This window comes from Hyperolius riggenbachi, chromosome 1, assembly GCF_040937935.1.
Source record: "Hyperolius riggenbachi isolate aHypRig1 chromosome 1, aHypRig1.pri, whole genome shotgun sequence".
Lineage (NCBI taxonomy): Eukaryota > Metazoa > Chordata > Amphibia > Anura > Hyperoliidae > Hyperolius > Hyperolius riggenbachi.
The window spans coordinates 78,410,953-78,437,322 of NC_090646.1; the positions used below are offsets into that span (position 1 = coordinate 78,410,953).

The 26,370-nt window shown below is 41.0% G+C and overlaps 1 long non-coding RNA gene across 1 annotated transcript in view; it reads left to right on the forward strand.

Annotated features, from left to right (window-relative positions):
• The window catches only part of LOC137545584 (uncharacterized), an 82,088-nt gene extending 56,090 nt beyond the window's left edge, over positions 1–25,998 (forward strand). Inside the window, exons 4-5 of the long non-coding RNA XR_011026061.1 lie at positions 21,672–21,742; positions 25,708–25,998. This is a non-coding gene — a long non-coding RNA (uncharacterized lncRNA). The remainder of the gene's footprint in view (positions 1–21,671; positions 21,743–25,707) is intronic.
• The last annotated feature ends 372 nt before the right edge of the window (positions 25,999–26,370 follow it).

Consider the following 26,370-nt stretch of genomic DNA (forward strand, 5'->3'; position numbering starts at 1 on the left):
ATCTACGCTTATAAGTGCAATTCCAAACTTTGTTAATGATTAAAACTTTCTGGTATGCTATGACCTGTTGCTTTTTTTGAGGTGATATGGCGGCAAGTTACAGGAAATTGGCCAGATTTATCTTCATGTGGTTGTTTCGTATTTAAGCCTGAGTTGATGTTTATCTGGGGAGCCTTGCGTATTTGGAGTAGGTGTATGTAGTGATCACCCTCCCTAAACACAGATGCTGATCCCCTGGGTCAGGGTGTATCAGTGGTGGTACCGTATTGCATATTGCAGGTCTGTGAGACAGGTTTGGAAATTCAGCCAAGTGTGCCCAGGGTTAGGCCCTTTTATACTTAAAGAGGAACTCCAGTGAAAATAATGTAATAAAAAAGTGCTTCATTTTTACAACAATTATGTATAAATGATTTAGTCAGTGTTTGCCCATTGTAAAATATTTTCTCTCCCTGATTTACATTCTGACATTTATCACATAGTGACATTTTTACTGCTGGCAGGTGATGTCAGTGGAAGGAGATGCTGCTTGCTTTTTTGGCAGTTGAAAACAGCTGTTATTTCCCACAATCAAACAAGGCTCCCACAGTGGGATATCAGAACCATGGTCCTGACATCACACTGTGGGAGGGGTTTCACCACAATATCAGCCATACAGAGCCCCCTGATGATCCATTTGAGAAAAGGAAAAGATTTCTCATGGGAAAGGGGGTATCCACTACCGATTGGGATGAAGTTCAATTCTTGGTTACGGTTTCTCTTTAATGCGATTTAATGCACTGTTGTGCGCTGTGTTTTAATGCGTTTTTGTTTATCCATAGTAGTGCATTGTGAAAAAACTTTTTCAGCATTTAGTTTGAAAAACGCCATAGACAAACATTGGCATTACCTAGCACATCAGTTGTACTTTCAGTTACAACTGACAGCAACTGATATAGTGGAAAAGGACCCTAAAGATAACGTTCCACGTAGACCACAGCAGAAGTTGAGATCTATCTGACTTTTTTTTACTGTTGCGTGCCCACAAGGAATGCAATTATAGTGGACTGCACCAGGGTTTAAATTAGCCCAATATTTATATTGGGAAGTGTAAAGGGTTAGCGCAGCTGTGTTCTTTTAGTGTTGGTATCGGATGAAAAGGGCGCCCGAGCTGCCTGTATGAAAAGGGCGCTGCCATAGACATCAATGTTATTTCTGGAAATATGGGCTACAAGGAGTAGAAAAGGGCGCCCGGGTTTTGATATAGGCTACAAGCGGGCTCCCCTTTGTAGCCCATATTTTTTCGGCTACAAGGTTTTCGGTTACAGTAGGGCGCCCCTTTGTAGCCCATATTTTTTCCGGCTACAAGGTTTTCGGCTACAGTAAGGTGCCCCTTTGTAGCCCATATTATTGCCTTTTTTTGTAGCCTATGTTTTTATATGGGCTACAAGTGCTGGAAGCCGAATTATTTCATTCCCCCACTCTCCATGGCGGCCTGGAGGGGGAATAGTAATTTACATATCCCGGAGTTTTTTTGTACCCGAAGTTATTATATGGGCTACAAGTGCTGGAAGCCGAATTATTTCATTCCCCCACTATCCATGGCGGCCTGGAGGGTGAATAGTAATTAACACATCCCGGAGTTTTTTTGTAGCCGAAGTTTTTATATGGGCTACACCAGGCGCCTTTTTTGTAGCCGAAGTTTATGTGGGCTACACCAGGCGCCTTTTTTGTAGTCGAAGTTGGTATATATGGGCTCCACCAGGCGCCCTTTTTTAACGGCGCCCTTTTCATATAGACCCTTAGTGTTACTCCATAGTTTGCACTGATGAAGACTAAAAGAGCCTGAAACAGCTATCTGTAACTTGGATTGCATCTTGCTATAGCTGTGCTACAAAACTAGTGTTTATGAATGTACAATGTGCAAATATACTGCGCTGATCAGGGTGTGAAAAGTGATGGATCATCCAGATACAAATCAATAGGTCAGCGCTCAGTGATACAAAGAGGCCCTTTAAGACAATATAAAAAAGTCCATGCACTTCACAGCTGAAACTGAATGGCACTCTCACAGCAGAAGTGAAGTGTTACTGTGTCACCGCTGTTAGAGTAACATTCAATTTCAGCTGTAAAGTGCATGGACTTTTTTATATTCTTTGTATCTCTGAGCTCTGACCTATTGATTTGTATCTGTATGAATGTACACATGGCTTACAAGGGCATAAAGAAATGATTTGCATATTTCACTCACTGTCCTGATGTGATGCATCATGGGTATTTCTTATAGTACATGTGGAAAGCTGCAAATACCTTCTGTTCAAAGACAGCAACATTGTACAACATAGTTGTAATCAGTAAACACGTCAGTAGCATTACAGTTAATATGGCTCATGACTTACTGACTGATAATTAGGCCCTGTCATTCACTATAGGTTTATCGTTACTATATCTCAGTAAAACAGGAAACTGCCTTATTTAGCACTCAAACTGTCCAGTTAAGCATGCATATTTTCCTAGTTAAAAATCAAACAATAACAATTGGTGATTGAAGAATTAAAGAAAAAAAATTAAGTAAAAAAACAAAACAAATAATCACAATGTGTTTAAATCTGGGACCATGCAAATTGCAATAATTTTATTGTTATTCATTTTCTTTTTTGGGGAGGAGGTAATTTCTAAATGTTAATTTCTGGTATGAAATGTGTCCTAAAATTGAAATATTCTGTTTTTAAATTATTTGTGTATTTCCGGATTATTTAGCATTTGTAACTTTTTTTTTCATCAGAGTGCTGACTTTGAGATTTAGATTCTTGCTTTTTATTACATATTTCTGAAACTGCCTCAGAACCATTCTATGTACATTTTTAGGTTCCCCAGTCCGCTCAATAATATTATAAATATTGATTTTATTTTTATTGCAAAGTTTTGATTTTTTTTTTTAATCAGCTTTTTCAGAGCAAAAAAATTAAAATTCTTATAGGCAAAATAATTCATAACAGTTATGTTTATATTAACATTTAAATCTATATGAATATTTAAAAAAAAATGGGCCTGTTCATTGCTTTCTAATGTGGGACAATTTGGGTCAATCTAGCATTCCGCTTTTTCTCGTTCTTATTAATCACACCAGTTAAGTATCTATTTAATTATGCAAAATTGAATGTTAAACTATGTAATTTAAGTGAACCTGTATAAAGATAGCTTAGTGATTAGACACATAAATAAACACAAGGTGCCATACAATAAAAGGTAGTGTGTCTCTGCATCTAACTTGTGAACTCAGTATATTTGAAATTAGCTGAAAAAGTTCAACTGAAACAATTGTCCAGCGTCCAACTGTAAAATCCTAGGGCTAGTTTCAAATGAAATAAATGTATATGGCTGTTTAACATGTTTCTATGGGCTAAAGACATAAAACATACCCCTTCGCCAAGCCTTTGGTAATAGGAAATGCACAGGAGGAGAACTAGAATGTATTATTATTTTGATTTCAGTTCCCAAAGTAAGACTATAAGCTATAGAATATAAAACCGTTCTACTGCAGTACATTCTGAATATAATATTGTTCTGGTTAAATATAATCATGCACAAAATAAAACAAAAACTATTTCAAATTAAGCAAAGGACTCAGTATATCCAACAGTCATTGTCACATACGCTAAGGAACTTAGATGCAGAAATCGCATGCCAAAATCAGAGATTTAAAACATGAAAAAACAATATATACTAGCAGCAAGTAAGTCCTTATTACTACTTATAATTTTATACTGCCATTCACCTTACTCAGTTCATGTTAAAATTACAAACATGCAATATTATTTTTACGCCTCTGACAAAGTAAATGGTGATAAAAAAAAATTACTCAGAAACAATATAAATCAATATATAGATAACAAAATATGTTACTACTATATAAAAGCAATACGTTTTAAAGAGACTCTGAAATGAAAAAAATAATTATGATATAATGATTTGTATGTGTAATACAGCTAAGAAATAAAACATTAGGAGCAGAGACATAAGTCTAATGTTGTTTCCAGTACAGGAAGAGGTAGGAAACTCCAGTTGTTATCTATGCAAATTGCCATTGAGCTCCACAACATTAAGGCCTCTTTCACAGTGCGATGTTAAGGTCGCACGTTAGAAAATGTTTTAACGTGGACTAACGTACAGCAATACAGTCTGTGCAACATTCACAGTGCACACGTTGCGTTGTGTGTAACGTATAGCAATATTTAGAAAGTGCTGCATGCTGTGCGTTTAGCAATAAATCTGCTGCGTTGTGTGTGTTGCACATGCTCAGTAATGTGTTTTTTTTTAAATGTAACGCATGCACTGTTTTCGTTCCATCACTGTGCGACAAAAACGGCGCACCAAACGCAGGGCTAAAGAATGTACTACAACATCCAAGTTATAGTCTTTCAATGCGTTGCATTAGGGGCTCGTTATGCGACCTTAACGTCGCATCAAACGCACCGTCCCACTGTGAAAGAGACCTTAAAGTTGCCGAGAGCTCTGTGTTCTGAAACCCGTTATGTGAAAAGTCTGTCCAAGTATTTTCTTTTTCTGGGCAGAGAAGAGTTCAAAAGTTCACAGACTGCGCTGTAAAATCATTTAGAATGCTAAATATTGTGTAGACTGCAAATATTAGAGAATGATGCAATGTTATAAATAAAACTATATAACTGAAAATAAAAATATGAGAATATTTTCTTTGCTTATAATGTTCTAGCAATTATCTGTACTACACAACCAATTCATTATATCATATATTTTTTTCGTTTCAGTGTCTCTTTAAATCAGGATGATACCATTTATTGGCTCTAGCCAATAAATGGTATCATTCTGATTCAAAACTTCTTGCTTTTACTGATGGCTAATACGGTACAACACTCTACTGCTTGTACCACTATATAAATAAATACTGCAGCTATGATTTATTTAATCACGCCATCATGTTTTATTTGCTGTTGATGCAGTTACTATAATTATTGTTATATCTATCATTGGAATTATATATTTGATATATACTGTTCTTAAAATAATAAACTGCAGTTAAATTGTAGAGATTGAATAATATGATTGATTTTTTACAAATGAGGATCTTAATATTTTTCATCTTAAAAAACCATGTCATTAAAAGAACAAAAATAATTAACAGTAAATATTATTCACAATATAATTTATGTATTCATGTAAATAGTCCCTAATCCCATTACAAATCATTCATAGACATAGATACATATTTAAAAGCTAAGGGCCCATATACTATTAACTTATTCCCCTGAGTTGTCTCCTAGGTGATATTTTCAAACTTGTCAATAAAATGCATTTTAAGCCACCAGAAAGCAAGAAATTTAGATTGTACTTTTCCACGTACTTTTTGGTACTACTGTATTTCAATTGCAGAGTGCTGAAAAGTTATGTTAAATACAGGATGTAAATGTACCTCCTAGGAGAAAAGTCAGGAGAAAACGTGAATTGAATATGAGAAAACATGTTGGTCATGTGCAATTAACTTTTTCTCCTGAGTTTTCTCCTAGGAGTTAATTTTTCATCCTCGATTTAGAATAACGTTTCAGTACTTTGCAATGGAAAAAGTACTAAAAAAATTGTGTAAAGTACTGTCAAAATTATTTTGAGTATTTTTTTTTGCTTGCTGGTGATTTAAAAGACATTTTATTGACATAAAATATCAACTAGGAGAAAACTCAGGAGAAAAATGTAATTGCATATGGGCCAAAGGCCCCATTCACACTGCACGTGATGCCGTCCACATTTCGGCAACGCGAGCAGGAGGCCGACATGCACGACATCAGACAGTGCATAGACTGCACTGTCTGATGTTCACACTGCATGCGTTCGGGACCAGTGCGGTCCGCGAACGCATGCTGCACGTAATTTTTAACAAAACGCGTGGTTGACCCATTTGCTTTCAGTGAATGGGATCAGTCACACAACGCATAGAAAAGCAGATGCCGTGTGTTCGTACGGAACGCACAGCCATCTGCATTTGATGATGTGAACGGGGCCTAAGACTAGTTCAACCGCACCCGATCCCTTGCTTTATTTCATTAGTAAATATAGGATGTGCAGAGGAAGAATGTCAGGAGACTTAGCGCAGCAAACTTATCACAATACTATCAAACATTTTAAATAGGTACAAAGATATAGTTTGTTTTGACTTTCCTTAGAGCTCATTTGAATGTTACAAGTGACTAATACAGATGTAATGTTTTGATTCTAATACTTCATAATTCCAGAACAAGTTGGAGAAGTAGCATAGAAAGATGAAATACTGTTCCTAAATACTGTTACCAACTGTTACTGATACCAAATTGAATAAATACCAACAGCATTATCTGCAACAAGGGAATAGCCATTTTTCCGAGCTGTGAATACTTCTTGGTTTGCACGGTTGGCCTGTTGATGTCTATTTGAGATGCGTGCCAACTCTCCTGATACCCTTCACAGTGTGATGTATGTGGCATCGTCGTAATGTGACTGCATGAATCATGGTAATGGGATACCTGCAACCTCTGTGATAATCACGTGGGCATTCTATTTTGCGGTTAGCAGCTGCCACTCTACAATGCATAGCATGCTGGATTGCAGAATACAGGTATGGCAGGCCAAGGAATGCAGCTATAGACCAGCTGTATGGCCATATAGGACATAACGCTGTTTGACTTCAGAGCTTCCATTAAGATTCTAACGCTTTGTCAGCAACTCAGTTCCATGATTATCATTGGGAACCATGCAGGGAAAGAAAGCACTTCAGATGTCAGAATAGGCTATGTCACACTTGCACGTAGATTCTCTTTCGTGACTAATGTTATCCAACTGAGTTTTTACCAGTTGTATCAGTAGCAGAAACGTGTGCCTCCAAGGACTTATTTTGTGGACTTATTTTATTATCTGCTGCTACCAGCTTCTGCTAATGTGACATATTTGGTAGCAGCGAGGATACATCCTACTAATATAGTAAATGGGAAAGTTCGGATGTTTGGATGTTTGGATATTTGGATGTTTGTTACTCGATCACGCAAAAATGGCTGAATGGATTTGAATGAAATTTGGCACACACATAGTACATTACCTGGAATAAAGTATAGGATACTTTTTTTTCCCATAACCAAAAAGGGGCGGAGACAAATACAAATTTCACTGGAAAATGTAAACTGCAGCCATTCTTACACTGTTAATGGTAGGGTTCTCAAACTTTGCACAGTTGGTCGTTGGGTGACTGGGATTAATATTCAGAATGGTGGGAGGAGTCTATAAAAGCCAATCAAAATTAACCATTGCTGCCATTCTTGCACTGTTAATGGCACAAGCCTCAAACCTGGTACAGTTGATCATTGGCTGACTAGGGTTCAATTTCAGAAAGGGGGTGGAGCCCCAAACAGCCAATTAAATTTGTTTCATTTCAATGCAAATTATTGATGCCAAACACCGCAAAGATCACAAACTTGGTAATTGATTAATTGTGTGTTAGGGTTAGAAAAGTAGGCACAGCCAACACCAGCCAAATACATAAGCGGGCAACGCCGGGTCATAAGTGGGCGGAGACAAATACAAATTTTACTGGGAAAATGTAAACAGCAGCCATTCTTACACTGTTAATGGTAGGGTTCTCAAACTTTCCACAGTTGGTTACTGGGTGACTGGGATTAATATTCAGAAAAGTGGGTGGAGTCTACAAAAGCCAATCAAAATTAACATATTGATTTTCAAGGGGAATATTTACATTGCTGCCATTCTTGCTCTGTTAATAGCACAAGCCTCAAACCTGGTACAGTTGATTATTGGGTGACTAGGGCTCAATTTCAGAAAGGGGGTGGAGCCACAAACAGCCAATTAGATTTGTTTCATTCCAATGCAAAATATTGATGCCAAACACCGCAAAGCTCACAAACTTGGTAATTGAGTAATTGATTAATTGTGCGTTAGTGTTAGAAAAGTGGGCACAGCCAACACCAGCCAAATACATAAGCGGGCAACGCCGGGTCATAAGTGGGCGGATACAAATACAAATTTTACTGGGAAAATGTAAACTGCAGCCATTCTTACACTGTTAATGGTAGGGTTCTCAAACTTTGCACAGTTCATTACTTGGTGACTGGGGTTAATATTCAGAAAAGTGGGTGGAGCCTACAAAAGGCAATCAAAAATGACCAATTGATTTTTCAGGGGAATATTTCATTGCTGCCATTCTTGCACTGTTAATGGCACAAGCCTCAAACCTGGTACAGTTGATCATTGCGTGACTGGGGTTTACATTCTTAAAACAGGGTGGAGCCACACACAGCCAATATGATTTGTTTCATTGTAATGCAGGTTATTTATGCCAAAGACCGCAAAGCTCACAAACTTGGTCATTGAGTAATTGTTTAATTGTGTGTTAGGAAAAGTGGGCGCAGCCAGCACCTGAAAAATACATAATCGGGCAATGTCAGGTCATCAGTAGGTGGAGACAAATGCAAATTTCACTGAGAAAATGTAAACTGCAGCAATTCTTACACTTTTAATGGTAGGGTTCTCAAACTTTGCACAATTGGTCACTGGGTGACTGGGATTAATATTCAGAAAAGTGGGTGGAGCCTATAAAAGCCAATCAAAATCCACCTATTGATTTTTAAGAGGAGTATTTAATTGCTGCCATTCTTGCACTGTTAATCACCTGTACCTGGCACAGTTGGCCATTGGGTGATTGGGGTTCAAATTTAGAAAAGGGGTGGAGCCACATCCAATCAGATTAATTTTATTTCATTGCAAATTATTGATGCCAAAGACCGCAAAGCTCACATACTTGGTCATTAAGTAATTGTGTGTTATGGTTAGGAAAAGTGGGTAGAGCCAACACTAGCCAAATACATACCCGGGCAACGCCGGGGGTCCAGCTAGTATATAATATATGGTCATTCGAAACTGAACTTGTGGTTTGCATCTGTTACAAATTGTGTATGTGACACTGTGGAGCTAATTGATGAATTGCGGTAACTTTTCACAAACCCGCCATTTGTCATGAGGCAATGGATTCTAACCTCCGCTGCATTGCTTCACTTTTTGAAGCAATAACCATGAGGAAAGTAGTCAATGGGGTTTCTCATAGGAATGTAACTACAAATCATGTGGCTCCCAAGCAAAACATTGATGGAGCCCGCCAATTTTCACACTCTCTCCCTTGCCTACCCCTTGTGACCCTCACAGCTTGAGGGCCCATCTCGCAAAGGCCATTATAACCTTCACACTCATAACAAGTGTAGCCCCCAAAACACCTGATCTGTAGAATGGATCCCTTTATCACAGGGAGTGAAGTAGCAGTTGGGCCCCCCTTGTTATCTCTGGGCCCACTGCAGTTACAGGAGCTGCTCCCCTGTACTTACGCCCCTAGTTTTTCAACCTCGGTCACCTACAGGTAAAAGGAGGTCCAGGAGCCCAGTGGTATTGTATTGTTTAGTAAGTGGTGGTAGAGTTTGTTGCTTAATTTATATTCACAAGGGTAGGTTGCAGTTCCTGTAACCACCATATGCGCCTACAGGAAAATAACCATCCCCATTCGGTTCTCCATGACTTCTTAGGAACTGGACGGTCACTCTCCTAGAAATCTTTATGGTATGAACCAATAAAGCAATCACCTCCTCTGGAGGTTTAAACAAACTGACACGCGTAGTGGAGGTACCCAATATATAAGAACTTACTATATCAATCAAGGAAATAAAAGAGGCATTTCTTACTGCACAAGATGAATAACACCAAGTAACTGGAAAATGTGTTATACAAGCACAACTGTTAGGTGACAATGCGTTTCATGGGTCTCTGCCCGCTTCCTCAAGTCAATTGCACAGGCCAGTGTCCACACAGTCATTTTGAAGGCACTTTTTTACTTTGATGAAGTCAGTATTTATATATTGGGCGCCTCAACCCCCGTGTAAGCCCCCGTGGAAGCAAAAACCGACTCAACTCACTTTTCACATTAACAAAAAAACTAAACTAAACAGAAAAGAAATAAAAAAGAATAGTAACAATTTTACATATGTGGGGGGACACAGTGAAGAGATTTACTCATCAGAGATACTTCTTTCCTGTATCTAATCTTGCCTGCTAACAACTGAAGCAAAGTTGTGTTACTTCTCTACCACTCTCTTCCTACATTATCTATAACGTAATGTAAAGTCAACCATCCTTCCTAACCTCTTGCATGGTACAGACTGAGGTAGCTTAATATACTCTCCAATAGTCACAATTGCTTAAAAAGTCCCGTGTCTCTCTCTGGACCTGACGTCATGGAAAAACACTTCTGATACCTCTGACCGATCACCAGCAGGTGGAGAGATGTCACGCTACTGGAGCACACCAGAGGTGTTTGTATTTCTATGTACTTGTTTACCTTGTCACTCGCATGTCACTGTGATACTGGAGCCCCAGGATTATTGACATAATTCTGTCTGTGGTAATTCATGTTCAGAATAGAGGGTGTGTCATGCCCTGGCAAGGTCATTCCGAGAGAGAATACCAGTAATCCATGTACGGCCCTGCAGATACCAGTAATACCACTGGCTGTATATCACACAGATCTTTCTTACATTCCTGTGTCTGAGAGGTCCTGTGTTAGCCATATGAACTACCATTATTATCCTTCCTTTCTTGTAACACATGTTCCCTTTACTAACCAGTTTGTTTTTGGTTTCCAGGGTTTTGGTAAATAGTGTAACAACCTCAGATGTAACTACTGGGGCACCAAAACAGGTAACCGGGATAGGAGAGGTGTTATCATTCAGATGATGACTGATGATGTACAGTACATATCGTTGCATGCATTTTCATCCTCAAACATAAAGGCCTTTGTTCAGTGCACTTTATCTCCTAAGTTTTCTCCTAGGTGCTATTTTCAGACGTTATTATCAATAAAATAGAGCACACACCTTATTTAAAGAGACTCTGTAACGTCAAAAAGATCCCCTGGGGGGTACTCACCTCGGGTGGGGGAAGCCTCCGGATCCTAATGAGGCTTCCCACGCCGTCCTCTGTCCCACGGGGGTCTTGCTGCAGCCCTCCGAACAGCCGGCGACAGAGCCGACTGTCAGTTCAATATTTACCTTTGCAGGCTCCAGCGGGGGCGCTGTGGCTGCTCTTGGCTCCGAACTACACGGAAATACCCGATCTCAGTCGGGTCCGCTCTACTGCGCAGGCACCGGAAACGTGCGCCTGCACAGTAGAGCAGACCCGACGGCGATCAGGTATTTCCGTGTAGTTCGGAGCTGACAGCCGTCAGAGCGCCTGCGCAGGAGCCAGGAAGGTAAATATTGACGTCATTATTCTCGGGGGGCTGCAGCGAGACCCCTGAGGGACGGAGGACGGCGTGGGAAGCCTCATTAGGATCCGGAGGCTTCCCCCACCCGAGGTGAGTACCCCCCAGGGGATCTTTTGATGTTACAGATCCTCTTTAAATATTTAAACACAGATTAGCCTTGAAAAAAAAAATAAAACACAACTTTTAATGAAAGATCAAAGATAAAAGCGTAGTAGTGCTGCTAACACATACTAGTTTGGTAATAAAACAATGGAAGGCGATACAAATTTATGATAATATCCTCAGCAAGGTGCTAAGTGCTAAAGCGCATTAAAAACAGTACATTATTATTATTATTATTATTTTTTTAATTTTATATAGTGCCAACATATTCCGCAGGGCTTTACAAAGCACAATAAGACGACAAGGGGAACATAGATACAACTAACAAATGTACAGCAGATTTCCAAGCAGCACAAATATTGTTACAAAAACAGTAAACATTAGGAGGATGAGCCTGGCCTTGCGAGCTTACAATCTAATGGGTAAGCTTACAATCTAATGGGTACATTGTAATTTATCACAACAAGTAACAGTATGATAGCATGTTGTACGTTTAGCACTTTTTGTTCCCCTGAGGAAGGTCCCCATTTGTAGAAGGACCAAAACATGTAGGGGAGTGTATTTTTGTCTGTATCAGTGCAGTGAGAAGAGTGAATTTATCCCTTGCAATGTAAGCTGAGGATATTACCATTCATTTGTATCACCTTCCACTGTTTTATAACCAAACTAGCATGTGTTAGCAGCAATACTGTAACGTTCGGTGTAACACAGAGAGGATCTGATTATCGGTGATCTGCAGTATCACCGAGAATACAGATATATACCCGATTATTGATGATCTGCAGTATCACCGATAATCAGATATATCTCTAACCTCTGGACACCTGAGTAATAGGAGTGTTTGGTGCAACAGTAATACTTTGAGGAGAGCACCTGTCTCGAGGGTGCCAAGCAGTAAGAGATACTGCCCAAGAACAAGCTCCTTCCAATGGCCTGAGGCTCCCCAAGGGGAGGAGTCAGGCTGAGAGAGGGAAGGACAGAGTGTGAGTGACACCAATGGTGAGATGTCACTGACAGATCTGTGAACTATCTCTAAACAGAGGAGATAGTTCTCGAGGTCGGACAAGCCAGGTCGGCAACAGACAGACAGACAGATGAGAAACAGAGGGAAGAGACTGAATCAGAGTCCTAAGGCAAGCAAGGTTTGGCAACGGAGTATCAGATATAGCGAAGTACCAAATCAGAGATCAGAAGAGAGGTCAGGGAAGCAGAAGGTCATAACAAATAATCAACAATGTCTAGTCTATAGGTGTGAGCTCCTAGATCATCAACACCCTGGAACTAGTCTGAAGTATAACAGGATGGTAAAGCTAATTCCTAATCTTGGGTGTGAGCTCCGTAGTCATCAACACCCTGGAACTAGTCTGAAGTATAACACAGAAAATACACAGTATTCCTAGCCTTGGGTGTGAGCTCCGTAATCATCAACACCCTGGAACTAGTCTGAAGTATAACACAGAAAATGCACAGTATTCCTAGTCTTGGGTGTGAGCTCCGTAATCATCAACACCCTGGAACTAGTCTGAAGTATAACACAGTAAATACACAGTTTCTGACAATATGGTCTGAGTGCTACCACGTAGTGATCGCAACGGCAGACAACCAGAGAATGACCAGCACCCAGCATATATAGCAAAGCGCCCTCCAGCGCCTCCCCTAAGTGCTGGACCAATGGGAAGTAGTAGAACCGTCAGCTGACCGGCCTGGTCAGCTGACTCCCTTCTGGCTGTCATATAAGTTCAGCCTCTCAGCGCGCGCGCGTCCTTCTGAACCTGTGTGGACTATCAGTCCCAGCCACACTAGACATGTGTTGCAAAGCACCCGCCGCGCTGGACGCCTTTGGCCATACCACCAGATGTAGACCCACGCGTGCCAACCGCAGCGTTGGACGCGGAATCAGCCGCCTTGCTCTGAGTACATGCGGCGGCTTTTCCGCGTTTTCTCACAAATACTATGTTTTTATCTTTGATCTTTCATTAAAAGTTATGTTTTACTTTATTTTTGTTTCCTCTTTCAAGGCTAATCTTTATCAATAAAATGCATTTTAGGTCGGTTTTACACCTGGTCATTGCGTTTTCGGTTTGATACTCCACCATTGCATCACACAGCAAAAAGCTTAATTCATTTGACGCTGCAGCAGAGTATTTATGGCAATATTTTTATACATTGTACAGCGCTATGGAATTTGTTGGCGCTATATAGATAAACTCGGAACTCGAAAAACTGATGGAAAATGAGGGAGAGGTAACAGTCAGCAAGGATGGTCAGCCCGGGAGACTGCGTGGGGTGGAACGATGGTCAGCCCGGGAGACTGCGTGGGGTGGAACGATGGTCAGCCCGGGAGACTGCGTGGGGTGTAACGATGGTCAGCCCGAGAGACTGCGTGGGGTGGTCAGCCTGGGAGACTGCGTGGGGTGGTCAGCCCGGGAGACTGCATGGGGTGGAACGATGGTCAGCCTGGGAGACTGCGTGGGATGGAACGATGGTCAGCCCGAGAGACTGCGAGGGGTGGAACGATGGTCACCCTGAGAGACTGCGTGTGCTGGAATGATGGTCAGCCCGAGAGACTGTGTGGGGAGGAACGATGGTCAGCCCGAGAGACTGCGTGGGGTGGAACGATGGTCAGCCCGAGAGACTGCGTATGGTAGAATGATGGTCAGCCCGAGAGACTGCATGGGGTGGAACGATGGTCAGCCCAAGAGACTGCGTGGGGTGGAACGATGGTCAGCCCGGGAGACTGCGTGGGGCTCAACGATGGTCATCCCGGAAGACTGCATGGGGTGAAACGATGGTCAGCCCGGGAGACTGCGTGGGGTGGATTGATGGTCAGCCAGGGAGACTGCGTGGGGTGGAACGATGGTCAGCCCGGGATACTGCGTGGGGTGGAACGATGGTCAGCCAGGGAGACTGCGTGGGGTGGAACGATGGTCAGCCCGGGATACTGCGTGGGGTGGAACCCGCTCCCAAATTCTAATAGCCTACTAGTTCTGCGCTGACATGTGAGTGCAATTCTCAATAAGGTTTTCATGATTTTAAACTGCTCTGCGCAATGAGGTTCTTATATGTCCATTGAGGTACATACTGTGAAGATAAGCTATTGGAAATATAAGGAGGTCATCTGAGAGTCACAGACGGTCAGGGGAGTCTGTTGAATGTGTTTGCTGGTTACTGAAATCATAGCTTAGCACTGTTGGTGATGGACGCCGGATTTCTACTTTTTGAGCCCCTAGGCTAGGTATGCTGTTTCTCCCCTTTCTTGAGCCGCAGCGCCCCTCCACTTCCACGTGCCGCTCCCTCTTCCATCTTCTCATGAACAGCTCCCTTGAACATCAGTTTCTCTTTTTTATGTGTTGCTTCCCATATTTTAGCCTCCTCTTTCAATGTAGCAGCCCCTCTTTCATGTTCAGGTACCCCCGTAGGCTGCAATCACCCAAGGCCGGGCTTTTGTGGCCTTCCCAGAAATCCAGCTCTGGTTGGTGAGTGAGCCTTTCACAGGGTGTAAAGGTGAAGGTGTAGGAAGTGCTGATGCACTAAACTGCATGCTTTGTATCTGGAAATTGTTACTCATCCTGATCTGATCGTAGCGCACCTGAATATTGAAGACCGCAAATTTATGCACCTCAGTACGACCCGCTTTTATTGTTGATAGGACTTTGGCCTTCATCCGGAGGGGAGAACTTTTTATGCTTTATTGGCTTTTTTGTTTTACGCTTTTTGCTTTTTATGTAGTTTTAATCCTCATTGTTATGTTGGTAATTGACTGTACATATTGGGACAGGAGCCTATAATATTCATACTAGTGCTGTTGGTGCAAGCGCTGCGTCAATATAAGAAACGGTTTAGTTACATTTTCAAAACAACCAGCAAAATGCCATAAAAACCCACCCAAAAATTAGAGGAATGATAGGCTCCATCAAGAAGAAATATGGTTGCCATGTTTGGATCTGACATTAAAAAGTCTCTCTTTTTCCCTCCCCTCTCTCGCCCTCAGTTTTTCCCTTCTTTCTTCACTTCTTGGTTTCTTCTCACCTTTCTCTTTCCTTTTCTGCTTTCCTCTCCTTTTCTTTTCCTTTTCCTCATACCTCTCATACCTCTCTCTTTGGATGCTTCCCCCTATTCCTCTTCTGATTTTTATGCCTGAGCCATTAGGTTGCTCTTGGTCACCGTATGCTGGTTTGAATAATATATAAGTATGACAGCCTGTGTTGGGCCAGTTCTCTCCTGTGGAGGTCTTCACTCTAACTGACCTCACAAACTATTGCTTATTTCTTAAAGTGTTATACTGACAAGGGTTAACTACTTATTTTTTTATACATTCTTTTACTTGTTGATATACATTGTATCTCTGGCTATTGTATTGTGTATCAGTTCCAACCATGCTTGTACAATACTTTTTTTTATGTGATTAATAAAATGTTATTGTTTAAAAAAAATCCTTATTTAGCGGTGAATATAAATAAAGAACCCCTATTGTGGACACCCCTATTCATTTATCTATGGAAATAAATAAACACATTTATTTTGAGACCACACAGTAAACCCAAATTATTTAGAACAAGTCCATAGCTGGGCGGCCCCAAAAACCAAACAAACCATGTTAATGTATCTGGCCAAAACAACTGCACATTTTAGGTTGTGATAGACAAAGCAGTTGAGAAATCATTAGCTGTTTTGCATCTAAATACTGTCCAATTGCAGAATTTAGTATGGACACATAGACATGGTGAAACGGACCCTGAGCAGTGCATACAAATGAAAATCTGCACCTACCTGGGGCATCCTCCAGCCCCTCGTAGCCTTCGAGCTCCCTCGGGTGCAAGGACGACCACCTAGGCACAGTTCAGCCAAAGTCGCCAGCTTAAAGGAGCCACCAGCGGGACCACAGAGGGCACCCAGAGGATGCAGAGGGACATCACAGGCTACAGGGGGCGCTGGAGGAAGCCCCAGGTAAGTGCAGATTTTCATTTGTATGCTCTGCTCAGGGTCCCTTTAATTGCTTCTAGGTGGTACATGAAAAGACCAGCTCCAGAACAACATATTTAGTTTTGAATGGTGTAGATGTGGCCCCATGTGACTCCCATCAGCATGTGTGCACTTTCCACCCCTGGCGGACATACAACACATGTGCAGCATAGTATGTACAGGTCAGAGGGCACCGACCGCGCAGACCAGGATGTAAAGTACAGGACCAATTACCGGAGAACGGAGGGTGACGCCCGGGCACGGGAGGAGCGATCAGCATCTGCACAACTCCCCACACACACAGTAGGCATTTTTCAGATTTGTAAGTGCTATCCTTTAAGGCTTGGTTCACACAGAAAAAAGGTGTCCAGTCTTGTCCTGTCAATTTTGTATATATTTTTATGGTGGTGTTCACACATAAAAGGTGTACATTTCCAGTCCCGTCAGGTAAAACTGATGCAGGACTGTATTGGAAATGTGCAGATGTGTGAACCAGGCCTATCACCTCACTAGCTCTCTGCACTGACACCTGGAGAAAAGACCTTCTCCCACCCACATGACCTCTGCTTATCTGGTGCGCCAGTTTAAAGCTAAGTACCCACGGGGGTACAATTGTAGCTGTCGCCGCACACGGGAGCGTGTGCGCGACAGTTCGGCGGCAGTTCGGCGACAGCTCGTCGCCAAATCCCTCTGCATCCACACGGCAGCAGAGGGATTAGCGATGCGGCGGAAGCTGTCGCCGAGTTTCCTCCCCCCCGCCGGAAGCTCCGTGTGGTGTGTGTGGGTAGCTGTCGCTAGCCCGCATACACATGCGGGGCTAGCGACAGTTCCGGCGAGGTTGCGGCGACGACTGTAGCCGGCGATTGAACATGTCAATCGCCTGGCGACAGCTCCGACGGGCGACGGTTCGGGGCGCGCGCATCATACACACGGGGGAACTGTCGCCGCAACACGCGCGTGCCACGCGGTTGCGGCGACGGCCGTCCCCCGTGAGTATGGGCCTTAAGGTACATGGACACACATCCATATCAGGAAGTCAAATCTGGGGACTGTGCTGGTGCTCATAAGAGGTCTATTTATGGCAATAAATAAAGTTTGGTCATGTATATCTGACTGTGAAATATTATTGTCAATAGAATTTACTTTCAAGCAATGAGTATGGCTATTTTATAAATCTAATTATTTATGCTATTATGTACCTCACATATCCGGGCCATGGAAAGTACTGGCGCTATATAAATCAAAAATAATAATATTATTGCCTATTCACATTCTATTTGTCACTTTGTTTTGTCACTATTTTGGGAGGCTGTTTTCTATTGTCAAGTAATTTAATTAACAATTAATTCACTTTTTACCCCACGTTTTTTCCTGGGTGATAATTTTCATCTTCTCTTTAAAATAACTTTTTAGCATTTTACAATTTAAAAAAAACACAAAAGTTGGTGAAAATCTATTATCAAAATCAGAATCAGAATTTTCTTGCTTGCTGGGGGTTTAAAATGCATTTTATGACAAAAGCCCATATGCAATTCACTTATTCTCCTGAGTTTTCTCCTAGGTTATATTTTCAAACTAGCCAGTAAAATCCCTTTTAAAGAGTAACTGTCAGGCTGCAAAAGCTAATTTATACCTCTATTCTCCTGTGTTAAACAGTTTAGAAGGAAGCCAAAAAGGCAATACTGAAGTTAAAAATCTCTCTTACTGTGATGTGTGCTGAACAGCAAGGCTGTTATTCCCAAGCTATGTAAGGAGGCCGGCAGGACGCATAACATACTGCAAAACATTCTGGGGCTGCCTCTTCTCCCCACTGCAGTACCTTGGGTCCTCCCCTTCATTTCCCTATCACGCCCTAAGGCTGCTTTCACAGTTACAGGCTCATGTTACAGCAGCTTCTAACAGCAGCAGCCTAAACTCACAGCACTGAAAAATCACAGGGCACATGTTCTGTTAGAGTATACTGGATGAGTCCGCTATTGTTCCTAGCCACATGGCTAATTAATATTCACTGCACAGTAGTGTTGTCCATTAGGATCTGTTTTGTGAGTCGAATCATCAGGAAGCAGGGAGGATATGACATCACAATTGGCTTCATAGGAGACAGACAAACATGGAACCTGCCATGAGCTGTCAGGAGCATCATTCTCTGCATATCCTATATAAAAATTCTGTGAAATCCAAACGTGGACAGTGAAATGCATATGTAATGTAAGTACAGCCAATATTTAGCTACTGATATATGTATTTTTTTCTCTGAGACCCTATACCTAACAGCTCCTCTTTAAACCACCAGAAAACTGAAAAATTCTCAAAATAATTCTGATAGTATGTTGTCACCGACTTTTTGGTACTTTTTCAATTGCAAAGTCCTGAAAAGTGTTTCTAAATCGAAGCTGAAAAATGATCTCCTAGGAGAAAACTGTGAGTTGCATATGGGCCAATATCTCTGAAGAAGCAGATGTTGATCTCTGCGAAACACAGCCTTGGGTACTGAATGTTTTTGTAACAGAGTCTTGGTCTATTTGTCTTCAGGACAGAATTGGCTGGTTTACAACTAAAGCGGACCCACACTCTTGCACAGCACACAATGAAGTCTTTATTACATATGTATTTGTTGAAGAAATTCAGTTCTCTGTGTCCTGTGTTTGTTTAGACAGCTCAACCTGTCTAATGAGTTGTTATCAGCAGCTGTGACTAGACTGCAGGACTCAGTGCTCTGCTAACACAGCTCTCCATATAGTAAACACTGAGGCTTAACTTTTGCAGTGCTTTCTGCACAAGTGAATCTAATGCTCGGAATACACGGGTCGATTCTGGCGCTCAATTCTGCGCCCGATCGTTTTGCCTGCTCGATTCTTTTATCTTCCGCTCTTTTTTCTTATCTTTTTTCAATTCACTTCAATGAGAAATCGAGCGGCAAAACGATCAAACGGTGATCGGACATGTTGGAAATTATCTATCGAGCCATCTTAATGGTTTAATATCGAGCCATGTATTCCCAGCATTAGTAGCACTTTAGTTATTTTTTAAGGATTTCTATAAATTGTAATGAAGTTTTTTTTACCCTTAAAGGGAACCAAAGAGGAAGGATAGGGAAAAATAGGAAAAGGTTTTATACATACCTGGGGCTTCCTCCAGCCCCATAAGCACGGGTCGCTCCCACGCCGCAATCCTCCGCTTCCTGTATCGCCGGTACCGGGCCCCATCACTTCCGGCGGACGCGACCAATTGTCCGCATGCACAGGGGCTCCCTCCTTACCCTTACGCATGCGGCTGCGCAGTATGCAGCCGCACGCGTAGGTATATGGAGGGAGCCCCTGTGATGCGGACAATTGGCCGCGTCCGCCGGCCAACTGGCCGACTCACGGAAATGACGGGACCCGGTACCGGCGGATCCAGGCAGCGGAGGACGGTGGCGTGGGAGCAATCCAGGCTTATGGGGCTGGAGGAAGCCCCAGGTATGTATAAAACCTTTCCCCCAACGTCTCTGGTTCCATTTAAAGGTTATCATGCTGTGGCTAATCTTTCAAAAGGAAGTTCTGAATTTAGTTCCACTTTGAACAAGACTATATTGTACTAATTATAATAGATCATTTAACATTTGGAAAGTTTTGTTTATTTTATTAAGCCTACTTGATACGCTAAACTGATTAGTGTAATGTAGCCTGCAGTTATTTTCTTTCAAATATTGATAACAGGTAGAGATCTTGCCCTCTATCTGGCAATTTTTGAAGGTGTTACTAGTTTAGAAAAATAATGCCTGACATCCTTTCATCCTTACAATGGCTATGTTACATACCTATATAAAACAATGTTTTTGAAAAATAGTTTGACAAAAAAGAGTTTTTTGTTGTTGTTTTTTACTTTCTCAGATGAATATTGAATCTTTCATCCATGAGGATGATAATTTTGAGTTGATGCCAAATTTGTATTACTTTTACAAAAAGTATGCAGCTTGAAAACTGGACCAACGATAAACAATCAGACGCTGAATTTGATTGGTCCAATTCCAAGCTGCATACATTTGCATAAAATAAACATAAAGTACTCTACCAGTACTTTACAGAAATTAATCTAATTACAGAAAATCTAACAGAAAATCTAAGAAAAATCTAACAGAAAATTGTATGGTGTGTACTAGGCATAACACTTGCCATGATGCTCATCACCAGAACGCTGGTTTTATTCCCACTTCCGGTGTCAAGGTGCCACCCATCCCAGTGAGGGCACACACCTTTGTTTTAAAGCTAATCGGAACTGAGCATTCCTCTGCTTGTGCCCATCTCTGCCATGCTGTACACACCTAACAGGGACATAGACAGCAGTCATTTCTAGGCTTTTATCTGTGCTCCACATTGCCAAAATAAAAAAAATAAACTTATCAATAAAAATGTTATTGAAGTTATAATTTTAGCCCATAGCCAGCAGTAGTGATGGTTGTAATCTGCTAATTATGATTACGCAAAATGTTGTGTAATTTTTCTCATTAACACCCATACATAATTGGGAATTCCATTGATTTTGGGTAATCCATTCGTAATTTTGCATAACTGTCACATAATTTTTTGCCGAATTTAGTGGTTAATAACAAATCCTCCATACATGTTATCATCACCAAAATGGCTATGACTGTTAGGATGAATAGTGCAAACAAGGCAAAACCTTTTTTTTTTTTTTCAAAAAGACCTTGTAGTTTTTGAGAAAATTGTCTTTGAAAATGCAAAGGAAAAATGGTTTTTCTAAGTTTAAAAACAATTTTTTTTTTTTGCATTTTCAAAACAGAATTTCTCATAAACTACAAGGTCTTTTTGGATTTTTTTGTGTGTGCACTATTCTCACTATTCCCATTAACAAACCTAGCAATTGGTGATGATATGAGGGCTTTGTTATTAACTGCTAAAGTCGGAATGAAATTAGGCTAAAATTACACAAATTTGTGAAATTACGGTTCCTCATTACATTTACAAACAAAATGAATTACGATTGAGCCTATAGTTTTGCATTACAATTTTGCATCGTTATTGCGAATTATTAAAAACCTTTTGGCAAAGTCGTTCTCCTCTCAGTTATTATTGCTAATGCGCTCACAACCTGTTGTCCAAACAAACCAACTGAATCAGTGCAAATTCACCCACAGTGACCACTGAAAATGAACTATCCAAGTAGGGAGGAAAAAGGATGATAACTTCAAAAGTCAGTTGCAGTTGAATTCTAATAATAATAATAATAAAAACACGAAAAAGCACATTGGTATGATGTACGAAATGTCTCAGTCATTATGCATACAAGGACTTATGCACGATTCTGCCCACAGGACGCCAATGACAAGAATGAGTGACCAGAGGGATCTAGCAGGAAGGTTATCCGCAATGTGAAAGACAGGAAGTGGGTACACGACTTCTGCAGAACAGACAATGTACTGAATAAAAGTTTTTTATGTAGGATATGACAGAAGAAGCAGTTTTACCAGGACTTTTCTACTTTTGTTCCCTTCCTTCTCTTGTGTCATCATGGACTCACAACCTCTGATGTTACAGAAACAGGAAGTTGTGTGTGGTCCGGTGTTAGTCATGGAGATAATCCGAAGACATAACAACAGACGTTCTTTAGGCAATACCTTTAATGACTAAATGTACAAGATTTATTGGAAAGCTTTCAAAACTTTAAAAGCTCATTATAGCAACAAAAAAAAAAGTAAGCAGGCAAATCTGACAGAACTGACAGGTTTTTGGATTAGTCCATCTCCTAATGGGGGTTTATCAGGTTTTTCTTTAATTTCAAAAGCATTTCCTGAACAGCAGTTGCTGAGTCTAACTGCCAAAATAGTATGATGCCAGCCAAGCCTCCATACTCACTTGCACACTATTTTGGCAGTTAGACTTAGCAAATTCCATTCAGGGAATGCTTTTAGAAAGAATAAAATAAATACTGAGAACCCCCCATGAGAAACGGAGTAGTCCAAAACCTGTCAGATTGTAACTGCTTTCCTTTTTTTCCGCTATAGTAGTCCTTTACGTTTCTTCTTCAGGCATGATACAGAACCATATCGGAATTGTATAAAGCTATTCCTTATGTACACAAACTTTATATGGTCCTTATCCAGTTCTGTGTCATGCCTGAAGAAGGAACTTAAAGTTTTGAAAGCTTGCAAATAAATATTGTACAGTTAGTCATCTAAGGTATTACTAAAACAGCTTTTGGTGTTACGTCTTCAGAAAAAAGAAGTGAGCAGATATGTCCTCAACAGGAACACAGATCAGTTAAAGTGAACCCGTGATTAGAGTTATATGGCGGCTGCCATGTTTATTTCTTTTTAAGCAATATCAGTTGTCTGGCTGTCCTGCTGATCCTCTGCCTCTAATACTAGGTACACACGTTGCGTTTTTGCGGTCAATAGATGCGTGCGATTGATAATTTCCGTCATGCCCGATATTACTTTCGATCGCTTTATCGATCGATTTCTCATAAAAATGAATGGAAATTAATAAGAAAAGATAAGAGAGTCGAGCGGGAAATTGAACGGAAAAACAAATCGAAAATCGATCGAACCGGGAAATCGACCGAAAAAATGCATTGTGTGTACCCAGCATAATACTTTTAGCCATAGACCCTAAACAAGCATATGCAGATCAGGTGTATCTGACAATATTGTCAGAACTGACAAGATTATCTGCATGCTTGTTTCTGGTGTTATTCAGACACCACTGCAGCCAAATAGATCAGCAGAGCTGCCAGGCAACTGGTATTGCTTAAAAGGAAACAAATATGGCAGCCTCCATATCACTCTCACCTTGGGTTCACTCTAAAATCTGGCCTCCCCCCGTTCTATCCAACACTAAAAAAATCTATATTTTAAGAGTGCATAAAGCATAGAATGGGGTAACCATTGTTTTAACTGACCTTGCAGGTCAACTTCAAAGCTTTTAATCCTAACTCTGGAATAAAGCCAATGCTCTGAACACAGTATAACAAAATAAATCATACAATTACCCTCACATCACATGATACTTAAATTCATATAAACCCAGCTAATTGGAAAGAAACCCAAGATGCACCATAAACTGAATATCGATGCAAAGTCACGCAATCATCTGACCGCAATACATTTCCACAAATCACAAAAAAGGGCAATGGAATTCTCCAGAAGATGTATAAGACACAGATGAGTACAGAATAAATAATGTTTTTACTTATACAGTAGTTATATAGTTAGTTTAGTTGAAAAAAGACATATCACCATAAAGTACCAATAACTTATAAAAATGGAATAGGAACATAAATTAAAGTGTACACAAGGCAACATGTGACGTGATCACATGTGTATGTACAGTGCAAAACATATTAATAACCAGGCTGTTTTACTTGCTTTATTTTGCTGCTAGAAAGAGTTAATTTCTAGGCATGGAAGCAGGGCCGGGCCGAGGCATGGGCTGGAGAGGCTCCAGCCTCAGGGCGCAGTGTAGGAGGGGGCGCAGAATTCATTCAGCTGTCATTCCTAATTGTGTTTGAAGCAAAAAGAAATAAGAAAAGCGGATACATAGCAGTGACTACAAGCCAGATAACTAGATATTAAGGTGTTGGGGAGGTTGTGGGCAATGTGGCGCCTCTTAGTCTAATAGCAATCAGTGTGTGACGGCTGGGGTGGCAGGGATGGAGGGGCGCACTTTGGTGTCTCAGCCTTGGGTGCTGGAGGACCTTGTCCCAGCTCTGCATGGAAGTGACAGCTTCTGTCTTGTTGGTACCTTGTCAGGAATAGAGTAAACATCACTGATAAGCAAATTACAGCCATAAAAGTTTTCCTGGCAGAATACAACTTCTGAGAGCAGGGAGAGATAAAAAGGATCAATAGTACTTTAACTTGGGGACACTTAGTAGACTGCCACTGAGCAGAGACAACAAAACATTCAATCTACTTTGTAAATGGTTAAATATTAGATTACACAACTTGCATTCAAAACAGATGCAGCAAAGGAGGATGTTGGCTTCACAGATTGTACAATACTAGACTATTCCACGACAATGACGTGCCCTCTCGCAAGAGACCTAACCACTAGCTAAACAGTAAAACATTGTATGGACCTAAGGCTGCTAGCCATAAATGGTCTACACAATTTCGAAATAACGGGGGAAAAAAAGATTGGCGGTGCTCAATCAGGCTGGAACTGAAATGAAACCAACAGAGGCATGCACCGCCCCCCGGGGACTTAAATTACACACCTTCAAACACTTTTGTGTTTCTGCTTTTTTAAGTTTTAAAGCATAACATAAAACTGTGGCATATCTAAAAGTAATTTTAGGAGTAAGAGGATAGATACTATTGTTTATCTCTTCACTTTGTTTTCACTTACATTGTGTCCTTGGTAATGGCTCCCGTAAGTTCAGCCAGTCGCAGCCAGTCAGTGCATGTGCAGTGCGGCTGTGTGTATTCCCAAGTCTCGCTCCCGTGGCTGGGATCATTCTGTGCTTGCGCAGTAGTGAGACTGCACAGTAGTACTGTGCAGGCAGAAGGCTCCTAGCTGTGGGAGCATGATGGTAGGTGCGCTCGTGGCCAGGCCACACATGCGCAGTAATCCCAGACTGGCAACATTTACGGGACCAATTGGCGAGAATCCCGAAGGCGGAGGACGGCGGTGTGGAAGTGATCAGGCCGGAGGGGACTGGAGGAAGCCCCAGGGATGTATACATTTCTTCTATCCCCCGTCTCAGGTTCCCATTAAAGTGAACCTCCAGACTAAAAATCGACTCAGCAGCACTAAAAAGGCCTGGTGTTTCTTTAACATTTTCTCAGCATCAGAACTTTGTTTCTCTTATACAAACCTCATTTTTAGCTGCACAGAAGAAAACTGCCCGGGCAGTTTTCCCCTTATGCTGTGCAAAGCATGATGGGATTTCTGATGTTGTTGTTCTCGTTCTGCTGTTTTGGTGCAATTTGTTTGTTTTTTTACATTTTGACATTTGAAGCCTAGTGTGTGCAGCTGGGAGGGGTAATCAGGACACAGGACAGTTGGAATTGTGTCTCATGCTCCCTGTCACCTCCTTTCAACCAAAAAGATGGCTGCCCCCATGACAAAGATGGCAGCCCCCATGAATCACAAACATTTGCCTGTTCTTTTAAAACAGGGTGGGTAAGAGATTATATTACCTATCTATTCTAATTAACATAACTAATGTAACTTAATAACAGTATGTTTGTTTAGGCTGAAGTTCCCCTTTAAGTATCACTTTTAAGGAGTTACATTATCTTGCATAGAAATGTGTGATTCGGTAAATCTGCTGATCTTTTCACCCTGCGAGTATATTATGGCTTACAGAGGCTTCTTCTCTAATTCTTTTCTGATTTTGGTTTGTAGAGAAGTTTCTTACCCAGAAGAATATACAGCATCTTCCTACCAACACTTGACTCACAAAGAAATGCAAACGTCACTAATGGAACGCCCTCTGTCTGCGAAGGAGAGAACTGCATTGGTAACAAACTTGTCGATAAATTGGGTGTAATTATTAGGACATTTTATGTTCAAATACAAAACAAATTATCTTTTTGTATTTTAATTTGTTGACAAAATAATATACAAGTAAATTAAGAAAATATCTTCAAAATGGTCTTTTTCAGTGTTCTAGATGTTGCTGGTATGTCTGATATCGCTTGCTAAAAATAAAGCTAAACAGAAAAACATTTTGCAAACAAAGTCTGTTGTAATTTTTTTTTTATCGTTTCTTATACAAACTATGCTAAATACAAAAAGTTTAAAAAAGAAAGTATCTAAAATGATTCAGCTTGTTGTGAGTAAAAATGTACTCCCATAATATGTCACTATTGCTCAGTAACTGAATATGCAAATCAGGGGCATAACAATAGACCCTGCAAGGGATGCCTCCGCAGGGGGGCCCAGAGGCCACAGGGGGCCCATGGGGGGAAAAGACTTACTAACAACCAAGGGCATGGAGAGAAAAAACTTATTCTGCTCTCGCACCATTGTTATATTGACTGCATGTGTCCACCACACAGAAAAGGA